The sequence below is a fragment of the Lithobates pipiens genome, unplaced genomic scaffold (genome assembly GCF_037356315.1).
Source record: "Lithobates pipiens isolate NorthernLeopardFrog02 unplaced genomic scaffold, aLitPip1_a1.2 Scaffold_19, whole genome shotgun sequence".
In the NCBI taxonomy this organism is placed as follows: Eukaryota; Metazoa; Chordata; class Amphibia; order Anura; family Ranidae; genus Lithobates; species Lithobates pipiens.
In genome coordinates, this window is record NW_027507764.1 from 385,711,862 (window position 1) to 385,731,957 (window position 20,096).

The 20,096-nt window shown below is 39.6% G+C and overlaps 1 protein-coding gene across 1 annotated transcript in view; it reads right to left on the minus strand.

The window, feature by feature from the left end:
• The window catches only part of ZNF407 (zinc finger protein 407), a 762,778-nt gene that overhangs the window by 363,943 nt on the left and 378,739 nt on the right, over window positions 1-20,096 (minus strand). The gene's annotated exons all lie outside the window — the stretch shown is intronic.

Here is a 20,096-nt window from a genome sequence, read left to right on the forward strand (position 1 = left end):
TAAACTCATTTTGACAACTTTAAAAAGTGTTTAAATGAATTAAACAAATTCAAGTGCATATATCAAAATAATGCAAATCTTAAAACAAAAAAAGTGTCCTTTTAGAAAATTCTTCAAACAGAAATCCCTTAGGTGTGAACAAATTTAGGTAAAAACAAACATCCAATAGAGGAGTTATCTTTAACCGCTTGGCGCCCAAGCTACGTCATATGACGTCATGGGCTTTGTGGCGGTATATCTGAATGATGTCTGAGGCCACAGACATCATTCAGATATCGGCATTTTCAGCCGGCGATTCCCTGCACCATAAGAACGATCATAGCGGCTGTTCCTCCTCTTGATCATTCTTAAGGGCGGCGGGAGGGGACACCCCACCTCCCGCCTCCTTCCGGTGCTTGTACCGACTCACCGCTTCCATCAGTGAGTCGGTCACAGGATCCGTCGGCCCCCAGATGATACCATAGAGATTTCCGGTGGACCAGATCGTCCCCGGAGTCTCTATGATTGTTCGGAGGCCGGGCGCGATGTTATGACGTCATGCCCAGCCTCTGCATTCAAATTAACGGCACCGTTTTGGCTGGGAAGCCAGGATCATTTTTTTTTATTTTTAGAGGTGAGAATTGACCCCATATCTCACTGTAAATAGGTCCGATCGTGCCATATTCCTATTACAAGGGATGTTTAAATTCCTTGTAATAGGAATAAAAGTAATAATTTTCTTTTTGAAAGTGTCAAACTAAAAAAATATAAATAAAATTAACAATAAAAAATAAAATGTAAAGTGCGCCTGTCCCCGTGAGCTCGTACACAGAAGCGAACGCATACATAAGTCCCGCCCACATATGAAAATGGTGTTCAAACCACACGTGAGGTATCGCCGCGAACGTTAGAGCGAGAGCAATAAATCTAGCCCTAGACTTCCTCTGTAACCCAAAACATGTAACCAGTAAAAAAATTAAAGCGTCGTCTATGGGGATTTTTAAATACCAACGTTTGGCGCCATTCCACGAGCGTGTACAATTTTGAAGCGCGACATGTTGGGTATAAATTTACTCGGCGTATCTTCCTCTTTCACATTATGAAAAAAAATTGGGCTAACTTTACTGTTTTTTTTTTGTTTGTTTTTTTTAGCATGAAACTTTTTTTTCTGAAAAAAACATGTTAGAAAAATTGCTGCGCAAATACCGTGCGAGAAAAAAGTTGCAACGACCGCCATTGTATTCTCTAGGGTCTTTGCTAAAAAAACATATAATGTTTGGGGGTTCTATGTAATTTTCTAGCAAAAAAAATATGAATTTTACATGTAGGAGAGAAATGTCAGAATTGGCCTGGATGCGAAGTGGTTAAACAAAAAAAGCGCAAAGTAGAATTGCATGCCCGTGTTCATAAACAATCAAGACAAAGCAATGTTCAGACAAATTCCTTCACCACATGTACACGCCCCGCTTATCAGAAATCATGGATCTCAAATTATAGACATCACACTCCCTTGTTTTTTTCCAAAAGGTTCGGTGGCCAGATTGGGGAAGATGTCTGCTTCACCGACAATCATAAGGGTGACTCCATAGAGTCAAATACACAGAAGTCAGCTTCCAGTTGCTCCCCGTATGTGTGGAGAAGAGGGAAAAACCTCATAATGCAATATGTTTGAAAAGCTTTTAATAAAAAGCACAGATTACACAATTACGATTAGGCAAATACACATCATCGTTGCAAACAAACTCACACTTCGGCAGTTGGCACCAGCCTGCTCGTGCAGAATGACGTCATGTAATGCGTTCTGGTGCAGTTCCTTGCAGAAAAAATCCAGCATGTTCTACTTTTGTTGACTGTACTGAAACACACTGCAATGGTGTGAACTTTGCCATTGAAATCCATGCAACCTAATGTCCATGCTTTTTTTAATTCAGACAAATAAAAAAAAAAACACACTGGACTGCATGGGGTGTTAACCATCTGGCCCAGAACGGTTACAGGTGGTTATGACCCCATGGGAGAGAAGCTGCTTGAGAGCAGCATGAAGATCTGCCTGTTTTTATGGAGAATCCGACAAGTCTGACAGCATGAATCAGGTTGAAGGCAAAGATTAGTAGACTAGTTTGTAGGCTCTGGATAGGCCATCCTAGACCCAAGTGTCTGAAATGTTCTGGGACCAGAGGACTATGAAGGGTGACGCATATCTCCCTAATTTGCCAAAAAAGAATGCCCCCTCATTGAGTGAAACATACAAAATTTGCATCGCCACAATATATAGTGCACATTTGTATGTTATATATGTGTAATCTGTGTGTATAAGGGGAAAATTGTTTAAAGTGTTACTAAACCCAGAACCTGCATTCACTATATCTGGTGTCCCACAGTACACAGATGGAAATGCAATTATTTTAGTAAATATAAACTGCTATAATACATTTTCTCATCAGCAGGATAATGCAGCCTTGTGACTTCTATCAGTTCCTAGTAAAGCTTGTAGGAGGAGTTTTCATTCTCCCCGATCCTCTGTCTGGACATGTCTGGACAATGCTGATTGGCCCTGTGATGATCACATGCACCCTCCCAAAAAAAAAAAAAAAAAAACCCTAGCAATACACACCAAACTGAGCATGTGCAGCTTGTACCTGAGCTCTGTAGTATCAGGAAATAATTAGATGACAGTGCAAAAAAAGGAGGAGGATCAGAGACAGGATCACACAGCCTTTATACACAATGCAGAGGATTAACCCCTTAACTTCCTCAGTGAGTATAACAAGCATACTTTACTGCATATACAGACTGATCTTTATTGTTGTGGGTTTAGATACACTAAGTCAAGGTTCACATCTATGCTTCACGGTTTTATGAGCACTAACATACATTATACATTCATTTGAAAGATTGGCCCAATGTACAGGTGTTTTTTTATTTATTGAAGTATTAGGGGTCTGAACAGATCAAATACAACAGTATTAGGGGGCATGCTCATTGCATTGAATTTAATCACACTACGCTTTAATAGGAACCGACAGAATAGGAATTTGTCAGCCAAACACTGCTGAAACATGCTTACTTTTTGTTTAAAGACTCCCTTTAAACAATGATCCTTTACACTGGTGTGGGAAAGGCCACATTTAAACACCCGTACAGCTACCTGACACAAGTTTCCAACTCCATTCCACGGGGTGTTATAGAAATGGCAGTCATACATTCCCCAATGACATTTTGTTTGTGAGGCTAAAACAAGGTTTATATTGAAATCTTAACGGGATCTTTACAAGAAAATTTCTAGGTAATAGCCTACGCATACATATATTTTTCTGCATCTGACAACATTTTATAGCCTCAGATATTCTATTCCTTGTTACAAAAAAAAAAGAAACGTGTCAAAAAACTTGCGGTTCAGATAAATATCTACAGAAATAGCTATAACTAATGTTAATAACTAAGCTGCCTTGCAGACCATAAATATTTGAAAAAATAAATAACTCCCAGAGACAACTGTGCAGTGTACATTATAGCAAAGGCAACATTTAAGTAATCAATCTTGTGCAGCCAACACAGTCATAAGCAGGGTTTATGAAAATACTTGTAAACATTTATTAAATGTAAATCCCTCTTCAAGATCTGTGTTGCAAGTGAAACCTATTTTTTCATACAATTTGGTTTTTGTCAGAGCGCAGATAAAGGTACGGATTTTCCCCCCTCTGAGGCTCCTGTGCATAGGCAACAATGATATACAACAGCTTCAAAAGGACGTGACAACAAAAATAAATAACACACACACACATACACACAACATAAGGCGTAACTTATGAACAAACCTATTGTTATTAGTAAATACACAACATTAAAGCAAAAAATATAAGTACGTACAGGAGGCCACCCATTAAAAAAAAATAAAGTTGTTCTAAATAAACAAATGTTATTCTTCAATTCACAAGCTGGCGACTTCTAAATATTTGCCTTATCCTGCATTATAAAAATATAACGTAACACTACTAAGGACGATTTGTGAATATACACTCACCGGCTACTTGATTAGGTACACCTGGCTAGTACTGGGTTGGACCCCCTTTTTCACTCAGAACTGCCTTAATTCTTTGTGGTATAAATTCAACAAGATGTTGGAAAAATTCCTCAGAGATTTTGGTCCATAGTGACATGATAGCATCACGCAGTTGCTGCAGATTTGTCGGCTGCACATCCATGATGTAAATCTTCCACCACATCCCAAATGTGCTCTATTGGATTGAGATCTGGTGACTTTGGAGGCCACTGGAGTACTGTGACCTCATTGTCATGTTCCAGAAACAGTGGTGGGATGATTTGAGCTTTGTGACATTATCCTGCTGGAAGTAGCCATCAGAAGATGGGTACACTGTAGTCATAAAGGGAAGGGCATGGTCCACAACAATACTCAGGTAGGCCATGGCGCTTAAATGATGCTCAAGTGGTACTAAGGAGCCCAATATGTGCCAAGAAAATATCCCCCACACCATTACACCACCACCAGCCTGAACCGTTGATACAAGGCAGGATGGATCCATGCTTTCATTTTGTTTACACCAAATTCTGACCCTACCATCTGAATTTTGCAGCTGAAATTGAGACTCATCAGACCAGGCAACGTTTTTCCAACCTACTATTGTCCAATTTTGGTGAGTCTGTGTAAATTGTAGCTTCAGTTTCCTGTTCTTTGCTGACAAGAGTGGCACCTGGTGTGGTCTAATGCTGATGTAGCCCATCTGCTTCAAGGTTCGATGTGTTGAGCATTCAAAGATGGTATTCTGCATACCTTGGTTGTAACGAGTGGTTATTTGAGTTACTGTTGCCTTTCTATCATCTCAAACCAGTCTGCCCATTCCCTCTGACACCAACAAGGCATTTTTGACCAAACAACAGCCGCTCACTGCATATTTTCTCTTTTAAGGATCATTCTCTGTAAACCCTAGAGTTAGTTGTGTGTCAAAATCCCAGCAGATCAGCAGTTTTTGAAATACTCAGACCAGCCCGTCTGGCATCAACAACCATTCCACGTTCAAAGTCACCTAAATCCCCTTTCTTCTCCATTCTGATCTTCGGGTTGAACTTCAGCAAGTTGTCTTCAACATGTCTAGATTCCTAAATGCACCTGCCATGTGATTGGCTGATTAGCAATTTGTGTTACCAAGCAATTGAACAGATGCACCTAATTAAGTGGCCAGTGAGTGTACAACTAAGCTTTGCAGTAAACACATTTAAATCTCCAAGGTGAGCTTTGCAAGACAATATTTTCATTATATGTAAAAGGCTAAGAATTCCTATAAAGACTCTAAAAATGCTTAAGATATTTAAAAAAATCACGGCACTAACTGCTAGCGAAATCAATGAATACAAATTGTTTTTATTAAAGTGTTACTATAGTATACTATATATTTTTTTGGGATAGCATAAGGGAGAGTTATAACCCCTCTCAGTGACCCAATTGGAAGGTTTCCCTTTATCCCCTCTCTAAAATTTCAACCCAAAATGTGGGATTTTTTACTTTCACTTTTGATGATAACAGTAAACAGGACAAATAGAGAGGATAAATCTTGCTAACGGGGACACAGACACCAATAAAACCTGACAAGCATTCTAATCTCTCTCTGCTTTATCCAAAACTAGAAAAAGTTCTGTCTTTAATGATACTTTTGTGAATGTAATTAGATGTTACATGTGGGCAATAGACTGTTGGAAAGACCCCTTACATGATTTCTCTCTCGAAGCTTGAAGTGGTAGTGTATAAAGTATGTGATTGATGGAAAAGGGTGAGGTCTGACACCACGTTCTGTGTGCTGGGCAATCAGTTTTCACTATAAAAAAGATGTACAGTGGTGTTCACATACTGGATATGAAGTGTAGACTGTCAGTCACAGCTCTCTGCTCTCTTCCCCCTCCTTGCTCATTGGAGCGCTGGGCTGTGGAGGGGGCAGAGCGGCCATCTCAGGCTCTCAGCAGCTCACTGAGAGGCTGAGATGGGTATTAGTTCAGGGACCTGGCGGATCCAGACTCAGCGGTCAGGATGAAGCGGTGCCTGGATTGAAATCAGTGACATCAGCAGAGAGCAAACTTCAGTCGAATTCAAAACTAATTGCACTCCCGTGATCCATAGAAGTCCAGCCAAACAAGCTTTGGCTTAACTTCTCCATTAAATATGACTGGTTTCTATGAAGCAACATTGACCTATCAAAGACATTTATTGTTGCAAACTGACAAACATGACAGGTGCTACTGAGGTATAGCATCCTCTATTTTGCCTGGCAAATGCAAACCCTAAAGAAGGCCGAGGTGCAGCTTCTAAGGAACGGTCTGGCGTTCATAAGAGCACAAGTATAATGGAGTTTGCTGTTGTACAGTTCACAGGCTCTGGCCCTCATTTACACTAGAAATGGCAACAGCTGACAGCAGGCAGAAATGAAACAAAATGACAGCAAGTCGTATTCAAACAAGAAAAGGGTGAGGTCAGGGGTATAACAAGGATTGACAAGACACAAGCAGAGATCATTAACATGTACAGATCTGCAAATCATGGGTATGCAAGCCCAAGAACAGGTACTCCGAAAAAGATCTGTGTTCAGACAACTCCCAAGTCCAAACTTAAATAACTTTCCAAAATATGACACAGAGGAAGTCTTGCAGCACTTCTCGCAAGGAACTAGCAGGGGGTGTGAGAGAATGTCTAAACATGAACCAGATGCAGAGGGTGTCATCCTGCTAGCAGGGAATTTTAATTGCACCCTATTATGGATATTTTAATTGGCAAGAGCTTATTTTCAAGATCCCAGACTAATAGGCTTAAAAAATGTCTCCTTTGGAATAACCTGATGGATATATGGAGGTTCTTCTACCCTCACACATAGATTACTTCCTCATCAACCAATTTGCCCTTACCTTCCAACTACATTGTACTATAGGAAATATCCTATGGTCTGATCAAGTCCCTATATTCCTATCTCTCTCACTTCCTGACTCCACCAAACAGGACTGGACATGTCGACGCAACGATAACTTACTGAAAGACACATTATGCAAGATCGAAATCAAACAAGCGATCTCTCACTTTGTTTCCGACCATCAACAGGACTCTACTCTATACATCTATAGTCAGACAACAAAGTTACCAGAAAAAAAAAAAAAAACGCAAACAAAACACTGGAGGCTCATATTGCGGTCTTGCCCAAACCTGGAAAAGGTTTCACTCTCTATCTGCCTTACCAATATAGATCTGTGTTTAAATGCTAAATTGTCACCTGTTTAACTTCTTGTTACAAAATGTATGCACCTTGATTAACCACTTAAGGACCGAGTCTCTTTCTGAGATTTGTTGTTTACAAGTTAAAAACAGGTTTTCTTGCAAGAAAACTACTTAGAGCCCAAACATTATACTTTTTTTTTTTTTTTTTTTTAACACCCTAGTGAATACAATGGTGGTTGTTGCAATACTTTCTGTCATACTGTATTTGCACAGCGGTCTTAAAGCGCACTTTTTTTTGGAAAAAATTGTTTTTTTGAATCAAAGAATAAGAGAACAGTAAAGTTGGCACTTTTTTTTTCATATTGTTAAAGATAATGTTACGTCGAGTAAATTGATACCCAACATGTCACGCTTCAAAATTGTGCCCACTCATGGAATGTCGAAAAACTTTTACCCTTAGAAATCTCCATAGGCAACGTTTAAAAAAATTGTACAGGTTGCATGTTTTGAGTTACAGGGGAGGTCTAGAGCGAGAATTATTGCTCTTGCTCTACCGATCGTGGTGTTACCTTACATGTATTGTTTTAACACCGTTTTCATATGGGGGCGCTACTCACGTATGTGTTCGCTTCTGCACGCAAGCTAGTCGAAACGGGGCGCGTTTACATTTTTTTTTTCTTATTTATTTTACCTTTTATTTTTACAATGTTCTTTAAAAAAAAAAAATTATGTCACTTTTATTCCTATTACAAGGAATGTAAACATCCTTTGTAATAGAAAAAAAGCATGCCAGGACTTCTTAATTATGAGATCTGGGGTCAAAAAGACTTCAGATCTCATAGTTACACTAAACTGCAATAAAAAAAAATTGTCATTTACAGTAAAAAAAGAAAAAAAAAATAGGTGGGGGCCATCTTCTCACTCGCCTCCATGTCAGGATAGGGAAATGATCCGATTGCCTCCGCCGCTGCCGATGGCTCCGGTAAGTGGCGGAGGGCACTGATGCGTGGCGGGAGGGGGGCCCCGTCTCACTGCCGATAAAAGTGATCTTGCAGCGAATCCGCCACAGAGACCACTTTTATCTTGAAGCAGACTGCCCGCTGAAGAAGAGGATACCGGGGTTATGGCAGCTAGCTGCTGCCAGAACAATGATATTCCTCTTCAAAGTATCGACATACAATGACGGGGGCAGTCCGGAAGTGGTTAAATAGGGTTTAACCTCAGGTAGGGAGGTTTGCAACAACACTGAAAACTATATCTCTGATAAAATACACTCAGAAGCATAAACTACCTGCATGCCTCATCTCGGTCGATGCAGAAAAAGGTGTTTGATCAGGTTTATTGGGAGTTCTTACAAGTAACGCTTTAACAAGTGGGATTGAGTCACATTCTTAAATACCTGAGCATACATATTCCTGCTTTGCCATCCACCCTTGCTGAATTGAACTATAAACCCCCCTTACATGATCCTCACATGCCTAAATTCTTATGATAAATCATATTTTTTATGGTTGGGGCACATCAATATAATAAAACTGGATGTATTACCCAAATTACTCTATATATTTTTAGACAGTCCCAGTTTCTCCTCCTCGTAGCTGTCTCAACTGTGTCACTAAGACTATTTATGACTTTATCTGGCGGTGTGGGAAGCCAAGGATTAAATCCACTATAATATCACTTCCTAAACATGGGAAGGTGTCCTGACTCTACTTTCATGCCTAATCTCTGATCCGCCTTGTAGATTTGTCATGGAGCCAATCAACTAAAAGTTGCACTACACTTGAAGATCGATGGCCTATTTTTCCCCGATCTTACATTGCTTCCGTGGACCCCCTGCTTGCAGACCCCCTATGTAAGATAAGATCCACCCCTCCTTGTGGCGTCTACCCTACATTTCTGGTATACCTACTTACATAAGAGCCTAGTATCTTCTAGGCCTAGCCCCTTGACATCGTTATTTGGCGATACCGCCTCCCCCCCATCCCTTCATCTCTCTCACTTCTCATCATGGACCAGGCACACGGGCACCTTCCTTCCACATACCCTATCCCAGGGTACCCTTCCACAGCTAGGCTTTTACCTCTATATCACAACCCATCAACTGCATGGCTTGAATATTCCCAACTGCATCACTATCTTCAATCTATACATCCACGAGAGGCACTCCTTCACCCCATCTTTGACTTTGAATCCCTACTCTTACAATCTTTTATCCCAGGTATACCAGCTTCTCATGAAAGAAACCTATCAGACCAAGGCACGTTTTTTTCTCGAAATGGTAAGGGCAAGTTTACACTTCGGAGGACAAGATAGACTGGGAGAAGATACTGACATATACCCATAAAGAAAATATTATAACCACTCTCTCCCATATACCAAATCCTAGTGAAAATCAACTAACATCTAAAAATTAAAAGCAAAAAATAGTAGTAATAATAATAATAAACGCGATATGTAAACACAACTAGTGTGTGTACACTGTACCCCAGACGACGTCATATATGACGAAACGGACGTAGGGTGGTCTCGACGTGCTTGACGCTATCACGTGACATTTGGGCGCTCGTTTTGCCGGCCGGCATCTAACGCCGATTTTACTTTTTATGTTTGTGAGTATGTTTTCTATGATTTAATAAAAGATTTTATTTACGGATTTACGCAATGGGAGTTTCTATCTATATTCTATGAATGACCCCACCGTGTGGAAAGATGAGATGCTGTCCTGGTGTGATGATCTTTTGAGATTCATGATTATACATGCCTGTTTGTTTTGGGATTTGGTAAGCGCGCATTCTTACTATTAAATCAGCATGGTGGTGGTGAAGGAAGTTTATGCTCTACACTGAATCTACACCGAATTCTCTTTGGAGAAATATTTCTATCTGACGGACTGCCACACTTTATATTTTCATTTATTTATTTTTGTATGTTTACTGGGCACGTGCGTTTGTATCCCTAAAGGAATTGTTGTTTGCACATTTTTTCTGAGCACTTTATTATTTGGGTGCATGTTACTGTTTATATGTTTAGTGTATCATGCTTTTCTATTAATTGCATGAATTTATTTATATTTATTTCAATGAATTTCTCCTTATTTATTTGTTTGAATTTTATTGTTTATACTGTGTATGAACTTATTTGCACTGGATCTTAATTGTCTACAGTGTACACACACTAGTCGTGTTTACATTTCACGTTTATTATTACTACTATTTTTTGCTTTTAATTTTTAGATGTTAGTTGATTTTCACTAGGATTTGGTATATGGGAGAGCGCGGTTATAATATTTTGTTTTATACGGTTTATGGGTGTGTATCACACCAGACTAACCGCTGCTTTTAGGTATTCAGATTAGATTTTATTTTTTACATTAGCGCAGTATTTTTCCACCTTGTTTATATACCCATAAAGCCTCTATATCCATCAGGGCACAGGAGCACAACTTTAAGATTTACCGTTGTCCCACTATACTCCACAACATAGACGCTTTGATTCCCGATACCTGCTGCCGCTGCTCATAAGCCCTGGGTACTATATCCCATATCTGGGGAACATGCTCCCTAATCACACCCTTTTGGGATAAAATTCTCCAACTGTGCTACAAACTGGTAGGCGAGGTGAGTTCCCAACACTCCTACTATTACCCTGTTATATAAGCTACCGGGTTCCTACAAGCAAAATAAGAGGGGCTTACTCCATCACTTCTTGACTGCTGCATGTACGGTTATTTTCCATAATTGATAAAATTGGGCTCCCCCTCTCTACTTGACTGGGCTTGTGAGATGAACACCTTATGTAACTTAGAGCATATGGTCTCCTGGGAAAATGGCCTATAATTTACCATGGACCATATGGCCTTATTTTAGGTACTCTTTCGGTACTACTTCTTCCACTCTTCGCCTTCTTTTTTGACAGGCTGTCTGTGAAAAGATGTCCTGAATACTGGGGTCGTTCCACAGCTTGGGAGCTCCTGGGGTGGCGCCAAGTTACCTCTTCCCTCCCCTTTTTCTATCTTCCTTCTCTTTCTCCACCCCCCCCCCCTTTTTTCTCTTCTCTCACTGTCCTCCTTCCATATCATCTATTTTGCCTCCAGATGGGATTTTCTCCCTGACCCTTGTGAAGGGTTCTGGGCTTACTCTGCTAGATCTTATCTTTATCACTCCCTTCTAGGAGACTACTATACTGCCCATTAGGCTTGTGCAATTCGTTTCGTAACGAATCGAAATTCGCCCGAATTTTGCATCTTTCGGACATTCGGATGCATCCGAATGTCCGAATAATAAAATAACAAACAACAACGAATACGAAAGAAATATAACAAATGAATTTGAATGAATTCAACATGATTCGGTAATTCTAGATCTAATGAAACAAAAGGTCAGCTCAAAGTAAATCTTATAGTCCAATCGGCCAATTAATTTTGTGCCGGAGGTTGGATTACTGGCAAAGTGCATTCCTGAGAACTGAGTGAGAAGGGTGTTGTATTGTATTTGGGCCAAGGAGAAGAGACGTTGTCATTAAAAGATTCAATAAACAAACGACTTTCCAAACTACGAATCATTAGGACGAATGTCTATACATACATAAATAGCGAATTTCAATGAATACGAACGAATGAATTCGACACTCTACGAATAATAACGAATTACCATAACATAACGAATATAACAGAACGAAATGATGTATTTTACGAATGACAACAAACCGAAACTAAACAACATTTTCCGTTGTGCACAAGTCTACTGTCCATACAAATTGTAATTGGTTACACTGGATGTGACTGTCATTATGACATTTCTATAAGCTTCTGTGCTTGGTGGCCTGTATTGTTGCCTCCCAAGATATGTTGTACAGACTCTTAATCTTGCCCTGTAGGGCACTGCTTGATTACTTTGTTTCATGAGTTTTTTCAGCTTGTTCTTTTTGTACTGGAAATTCCAATATGTACCAATATGTTCTAACTTTGAAAAACTAAAAACAATGGATTAAACATAAACCTGGACCAGAAGAGACTTAGGGTGGGTTTCCTATGAGTTTTAAAGTGGTTATGTTACACAGATGAACAGGAATCAAGAATGGGAATCAGATGAGAATTGGATCCTGCAGGGACACAGCTGAAACATTAACAGTTAAAGATGGTGACATATTTGACGAGAGAATTTACCTGCACGTTAGCCTAGTGATGCTGGATATGGAAGATTGGCTTCAGCTTTTCTCCTCCCATAAGTCATGCCCATCTGATGCATTTCACTCTCCCAATGGCTTAATCATAAGGGTGGGGTCACCTCTATAATTAAAGTGGTGTTCCAACCCAAAAAAAACAATGTCATTCATGTACTTAAATTTTTTTTGGGAAATTACCTTCTTTTCCCTGTTGCTATGTGGTCCCTCGAAATCTGCCTCCTCCAGTGTCTTTGCTCCTGACATCACTTCCCTCAGTGCAGGAAGGGAGATCACTTCTTTCCCCTCCCTCTGTCAATCTGGAACATGTGACAGGTCCCAGATGATTGCGCAGCCAGTCGCGGCTCACGCATGCACAGAGGGTGCCCAGCTGTGAAGCCACAGCCGGCCGCCCACAGTTAAAATGCCAGAAGGGGAACGGAGGGGGAGACAAGCGGGGCTTCAATCCCCCGCATTGCTGGACCCTGGGACAGGTAAGTGTCCGATTATTAAAAGTCAGCAGCTGCAGTATTTCTAGCTGCTGACTTCTTTTTTTATAGTCGGAACACCGCTTTAAGCTTATGGGAGAGTAAAACGCATCAGCGGGACCTATGGGAGGAGACTAGCTGAGGCTGATCATCTATATCCAGCATCACTAGGCTGACGTGTGCGGCTCTGTTCTGTTGTCGGATGTTTGTATTATTGAGCTTCACAGGCTTAGCTTGGAGAAGTGGCACCATAGTTGAAGCTTGGAGTCTCCAGGTAGTGTGTTCATAGCTGCTTGGAGCAGTGTTTTCCTTATGGTGTCACAGACAGAGACACATGTTGGATTTGGAGACAGTGAACTGGGAACCAACACCACATACGTCAAACCCTTGTTCCTGTCAGTCTCGTTTCCCACCATATATGTGCCAATCCAATGCCACAATTGTAAGAAAGCATTGATGGGACTGAAAACATACAGAAATTGAGAAACACTTTTCTTTCTCATTTTCTTTACAGCAGTCCGGATATGCCTGCATGTCTGTTAAAGTGACCCTTATCAGGTGACAACCCTTTAAATACCTATCCTGGTGCCGGTGCCACTTAATCCCGATCTGATACCGAGACATCTTCATGTGAAGTCCACTGACCAACCAACATTTCTGTGAGTTTCACAGGTTTCTTCTGCTGACCTCTAATTATTTCAAGTAGAGACATGGAAGTCAACAGGAGAAACCAGTGTGACCTTCACTTCACAACTTTACATAAAGATTTCTCAACGTCAGAGTGAAGTTATGTGGTAGACAGCAAAAAAGGGCAGTAGTTAGAGTCTTCTTCTACAGGTATGTCATGATTTAAATATTTAGTATAGCAACATGGTCCATTTAAGTTGATGAGAAACATTACATCATAAAAGTCCCATTATTTAGTTCCATCGGTGGCAAACTGCTTCTATACATCACACCTCATCAGAAGTGGTGTGATATAATATAAACCGCCACTTACATGCTTTCCTACAAGATCCATTCTGCTCTTCCCTGGCCAATTATGGCCACAGAAAACAGTGATAGTTGGCAATATTTTCTCCCTTGCACATTATTTGTAAGACAACATTGATGACATTCATCGCTGATAATCATCATTACTTACACAGTAATCTCTCTCTTGTCCTTTTTATGAACATATTTATATCTCAAGGGACAGAAGTTTGCCTACATTCCAAGTGATTGTGTTATATGATAGGAGAACGAAAACAGTATAAATGACACTATTTGTTTAAAAATGGAACACTCTGACCTACTCAGATACTCCAGTGGATGAAAACTCCATTAAATGCAGGTAATTAAAACACTTATGGAGGCAAGACAATATTTACTGCAGTTAGCTGCCATAACTTTGTGACTGCCAGAAGCTACAAACCTTTCACAAAGACTACTGCATTAATACATAATCAACATTTGTTAGTTAGGTAGCCTTTGCCTTCAAAATTATATAACAAAACCATCCTACATTTACTAAAACTCTCCATTATGAACATAGCATATGAAAAAGAAAGTTTTGGGTCACAAAAAAAAACCCTTTTATAAATAACCAGCCTGTACATGACTGCTATTAGTATGTTTGATTGCAAAATAGGCAAACCTGTTTCCCTACTGTCAGCTTTGTACAATAACAGAAAAGGCAATTATAAGCTACAGACAAAGCATGCTCAATTATGATCCCAATTCGTGTTCGGTATCACAAAGCAAATTTTAACACATATAACTCAAACCACCTGTTTACAGAACTTCAATGTCTCTCACTTTGTGGCTTGCTACAAAGTTGCATTCTGATAACTGAAGAAGAGGAGACTAAATATCAGGCTTCCTTCTGCCTGCCGTAGATTAATAGCATTATCTCAGCCTAGGGGTAGTTACTAGACCGGAGCTCAAGAACAGTTTTTATTTCTAAAATGTGCATTTTCTTTTTTATAAACAATACTACTGGTTAATATGGAGACACGTCACGAAGTTGTTCATAAAACTTGTAAAGCTACTTTAAAAGCGTATGGATCTCTTTTCTCATCTCTTCCTCTTCACAAAGGGACTTTGGCAGCAGCAGGAGCCAATGGCTGCTGCTGCCATTAAAATGTTGTGTGTGTGTGTGTGGGGGGGGGGGCAAGCTATGCTGTGTGTGTCAATAGAGCTCAGCTCCATTGACACACACAGCTCAGGAGGGAACACACGAGTGTGCCCCCATAGCGAGCAGCTTGTTATGGGGGCTCAGAGAGCCAGGATCGTTGGTGGGGACCCCAGAAGAGGGGGATTCGGGCTGCTCTGTGCAATATCATTACAGGTGAATATACCACGTTTATAATTTGCTTTTTTTTTTATTGCCTTTAGTAACAGTTTAAAGTCTTAGAAGTGAGAGATATCACAATGCATACAAATATGGATACCTTGGTTACATTTCTAAAATCATTGTCTTTTTTGCTTGCTAAATATGTCCCAAAATGAGAAACAATATCATTGTTAAAATGTAAAGAAAGTTACCAGTGAGCAGATCAAGTCTGGTGATTGCTCTGATTTAGACACATTACAATGTCACCTTTGTGCCAAAATGCTGGAAAATCCTTACTGATATACTCATGGATGATGCCATCAGACAGCTTCTGCAGCCCTAGGCCTTGGCAGAACTGTCAGTGTGATCCCACTATCCCCCTCCTTTTCCCTTCATGTTTGGATGTGTATCATCTATGGGATGAAAGTGGCCTGCAATAAATTACTGCAGTGTCGCCTAACAGAACGTTGCTTTCTAAACAAGTGTCATGATTTGCAAAGGCAGGATGAGGACACAAATGAGAATCCAAAAGGTGAGTGTCTAGAGGAAGATGTTTCTGACTGCAGAAAAGCAGGCCTTTTTGTTTGATTTGATCTGCACGGGTGAAAGGCAATTATGTTATGATAAAGCAGGAATTACTTTTTCCTTTATATTCTCCAACTCAGAGCAGTCTTCTAAAACAAAGCTGGGGGACATGAAAAAAAGACCTATAAGGACATGCTTCATCTCCTCAAGGAATTATTTACCACCATGCAAAGCTTGATCTGCTTTTATTTTTGCTGTGTTTAAATATTTACATTTTTAAAAAAAAGCGTATCTGTAAAAATTCAAAGTCAATATGCAATCATATGGAATTGACAATTTAAAAAAAATGCATTCCCATGGGCTAAAAATGTACTTGACTAAAACCACCAGATAAATAGATGATTCATGCCTAACACAACATTGCAACCCTTGTTAGGCAATGGTTAACAGCCCTTCCCAGGGAAATAACCTTGCTCCTTAAAAGGTATATCTGAATTAATAAACCATGGTTAACAAATTTTACCATTTATGTGATACGTATCATAACCTATTAGAAGTCTAACCTATGTAGAAGCCTACATTTAAAAAAAAAGAGCTAGAAGTGGGAACCTAGCCATAAAGCACACTTGAACTTAGAAGTATAAGTTGGTACAATTTGTTCTTTTAGGACACATTCACACTATAGTAACTGCAGTAATGAGAAGTTGCTGCAACACATGCAGAGAAGAAAGTGTACATCATCTCCTCCTCCTAAGCTTCATTATTAGTCATAAAAATACAGCAACATTTCTAAGCTCTGCCATCAGCCAATGTATCCAGGCAGCAAAGTACTTGCAAAGCATTTGGGATAAAGTGTCCTGTGATGCAAAGAAGGTATACTGCTTACAATTGAATTCCAGGAACTTAGAAACTTTGCAAAAAATGCAAGCACATTACAAGTAAAGTCCAATTTGGTGCAACTCACCTCCACGACTTATCTTTTTTATTATATGTGTCAGGATTATTGCCCTCCCAGAGGACACACTCCAGAGGTGAATGGAGAGAAGCACACACAGCAGTTATGTCCATGCCTCCCCTCTGCTGCCCATTCATTGAAGCCTTTGCATTTTGTGAGTTCACATACTACAAAGGCTTCTGAGAATGGGCAGATGAGGAGAGTTAGGCAGAGCAGTTCCAGTGACTCAGTCCTATCAAGAACAGAGACCACTGTGAGCAGTGTCAGAGCTCCTGAAGTTCTCTTTCTGGAGCACAATAAACCTGTCAGATGTGAATAATAAAGATAAGTATACAAGGTGGTAGGCACCATATGACTTAACTTCTGGTATGGCTGCATTTTTTACCAAATAGCTGAATTCCTGGAGCTAATTCGGCTCAAAAATGTTAAACTGAAATACGTAGAATAACTCAAAGGATGGTAATGAACATTGTATTAATAATGTACCTTACAATTTCTTTCCTGAGAAATAGGTCATGGAACATTTCTAAAAGTGGTCAGCCAAACAATTATGCAAGGAAATGTATGTAGTCTTCATCAAGTCTAGGTCATTTAAATCCTTAAAGGGTAAGTTCACCTTTACAGAAAAATCTGTAAGGTGAACTTACATAGGACCCCCTCCTCAACCCCCAGTCCTGCTGACTTGGATTGTGGCGATCTCACATTTTGAGCTCCGGTATAGCTGCCTCAGGGGTCCAGGGCTTAGAAATCCCTGCAGCTGAATCTCCAAAACAGACCCTGTCAGGAGGGACGTTTCGGAGCATTCTAATTGGTTGGCGCCATCACATGGACGGCGCCGACCAATCAAACCCGCGTAGCCCATTCTGTCAGCGGGGAAAAAGAAACATGAATGCCGCCTGGACCCCTGAGGCAGCTATATTGGTGCTCAGAACGGGAGATTGTCATGCAACAAGTCAGCGAGACTGGAGGGGGTGAGGAGGGGGTTCCTGTGTAAGTTCATCTTACAGATATTTCTTTGTCTGCTTTAAAGTGAAAAGAAACTCCTTTGTAAGAAGCCTCTGTTCAAAGCTGTTCTCCTCTGACCTTGAGTACCTTCTAGCTGTGAGGCAGAGAAATGGAAATTAAGTGGATATCCATGTTTCAGTTGAAACCTTTAATTATTATTCTTAAAAATAGGATGATGGCACCAATTTATCTCTTGGTGACAGTGTGAAAGATTTACTTTAGGTAAAAACTTAAAATCTAGTTTCTGATTTTATATATGTGTATGTATATTTTATATATATATATATATTTTTTTTATATTTTATTATTTAATCATAAGCTATGGAATATCAGTTGAAGAAAAAAAAAAAAAAGCCCTCCCAATTAACATATCGTTTTGTAGCCTTTTTCAGTATTGGCTCAATTTGAAAAACAGCATAAACTCAAAACAAGTAGAACTGCCAATTCTTTTCGATAATGGCTATGCACATTTAACAGTAGAAAAAATATGGTTGCCTTCCAATTTCCAAGCAATCAGAATGCTGTAAACATCTATAATTACTCAGAATTGTAATGCTATAAATTAGATCATATTACAGAGTATAGCGCAGCATTGCTTTTTTTCAATAATGTCTGCCTTGCTTCATATTTTGTCTGATAATTGTTTCAGCGACATTTACCTTTACAATGAACTCTGGTAGGCCTGATAAAAAATTGAGAATAAGGCCATGATCTGGAAAGAATACAAGGAATCATACAACACATTAGCTGTTGCAAAGATCAAAAGTGAGGCAGTGAAGTCTTAGGTTATTTGTTTTTTGCCCTTTTACTTGACAATTTATTGGTAGAATTAGCATGACTGTATATGACTGTTTTTGTATGCGAAAGTTGGGCACTCTGACCCATGAAGAGTCAACATGAGATTTGGCTATTGCTGAAACCACTGTTCAAAATAGCAGCATTGTCCCACTTCACATTAACCTGTTATGGGAAGAGGATTTAAAAAACAATGAAGGACCCATTCACATGATGGCACTGTGGTTACCCACAACACACGTTACATGTGCAGGTGCGATGCAGTGCCATTCATTCAACTGTTGATCTTGTCAGAAAATACTGAGTAAGGAACAATTGGCTCTTAGGTTGCGGAGATGAGGAAAGTAGGAGAGATTCAGTAGTTTGGCAAAAAAAATAAAAAATGAGCAAGGCTGACACCATTCAGTTCACAAAAATGATTTAGTTTTAATAAATATCCATTAAAAAATTATTTTGTACAACAGACATAGAAAGGTAAAACAAATAAGAAATAATGTATTACTACTGTCAGTCTACGTTTGCATAGACAGTAACTATATAGATTACATATTTCAACAGTTTTCCAAGATGTTGTATTCCATAAACTTGCAAAACAAGTGGATGGATGAATTGCATCATAAATCTCAACATGTTTCGTGAATATCAATTCACTTCACCAGAAGTGGATGTAACTATCAGTTACATAAAGTTCCATGGGCATTTGGTTGTACTGTTATTTTTTAGAGCAAGCATTCATGTAATCCATAAGCCTTATGAATAAATCCTGACTGCATGCTCCTCTCTCATGGACTGACAGAAATTGACATTTTTCAAATAGAACAATTTTATTTTTTACTTACCTGTAAAATCCATTTCTTGGAGTACATCACGGGACACAGAGTAGGCTATAAATCATAACTACTTGGCATGTCCCAAAGCAATGAACATAAGGGAGGGAGACACAGAAGCTACTTTCAGGGCCAAGAAAATTATTTACAGTACACAATATACTGTGCACGAAGGCAGTATGCTCATCGACCCTCACGCCCACTTGGTACAATCTTGAAAATGTGAGTACTGAAAACCAAGGTGCAGCCTTGCAAACCTGAGCCACTGAAGCCTGATGACAGATAGCCCAAGAAGCTCCAACAGTCTTCACTTGAAAAGGTGGATCTATATTCTTCAAGCCATAGACTTGGGCAGTAAGTTGACAAATACACCATGAATGGTTGACTTAGTAGTTGTCTGACCCTTCTTTAGATAATTTGACTACCTACCAGCAACAATCAATTTTAAAAACATATTGAGGGCCTTAACCACATCCAACATGCACAGGGCCCCATCTTCCAGCGACCAGCCTGAGACAAAAAGAAGGCAACATAAAATCGCGGTTCCAAAAAAAAAAAATGAAACCACCTTCAGCAAGACCAACATTGCAGTCAAAGAACTACCCTGTCATGGTCAAATACTGGAAAACTACTCCTTGTAAAAAAAGGGCAACAAATTCTGGCATTCTACCTGCTGGCGTAATAACGACCATAACACAACCTTTCAAATAAAAATAAATAAAAATAAAGATAGCAGAAGGTTCTGAATCGGCTTAAAAAAGTGGACCCTGACATAAAGGCAACATGACTGGAGAATCTTATAAATGACAGCTTAAACAAAAAGCATGCCCAA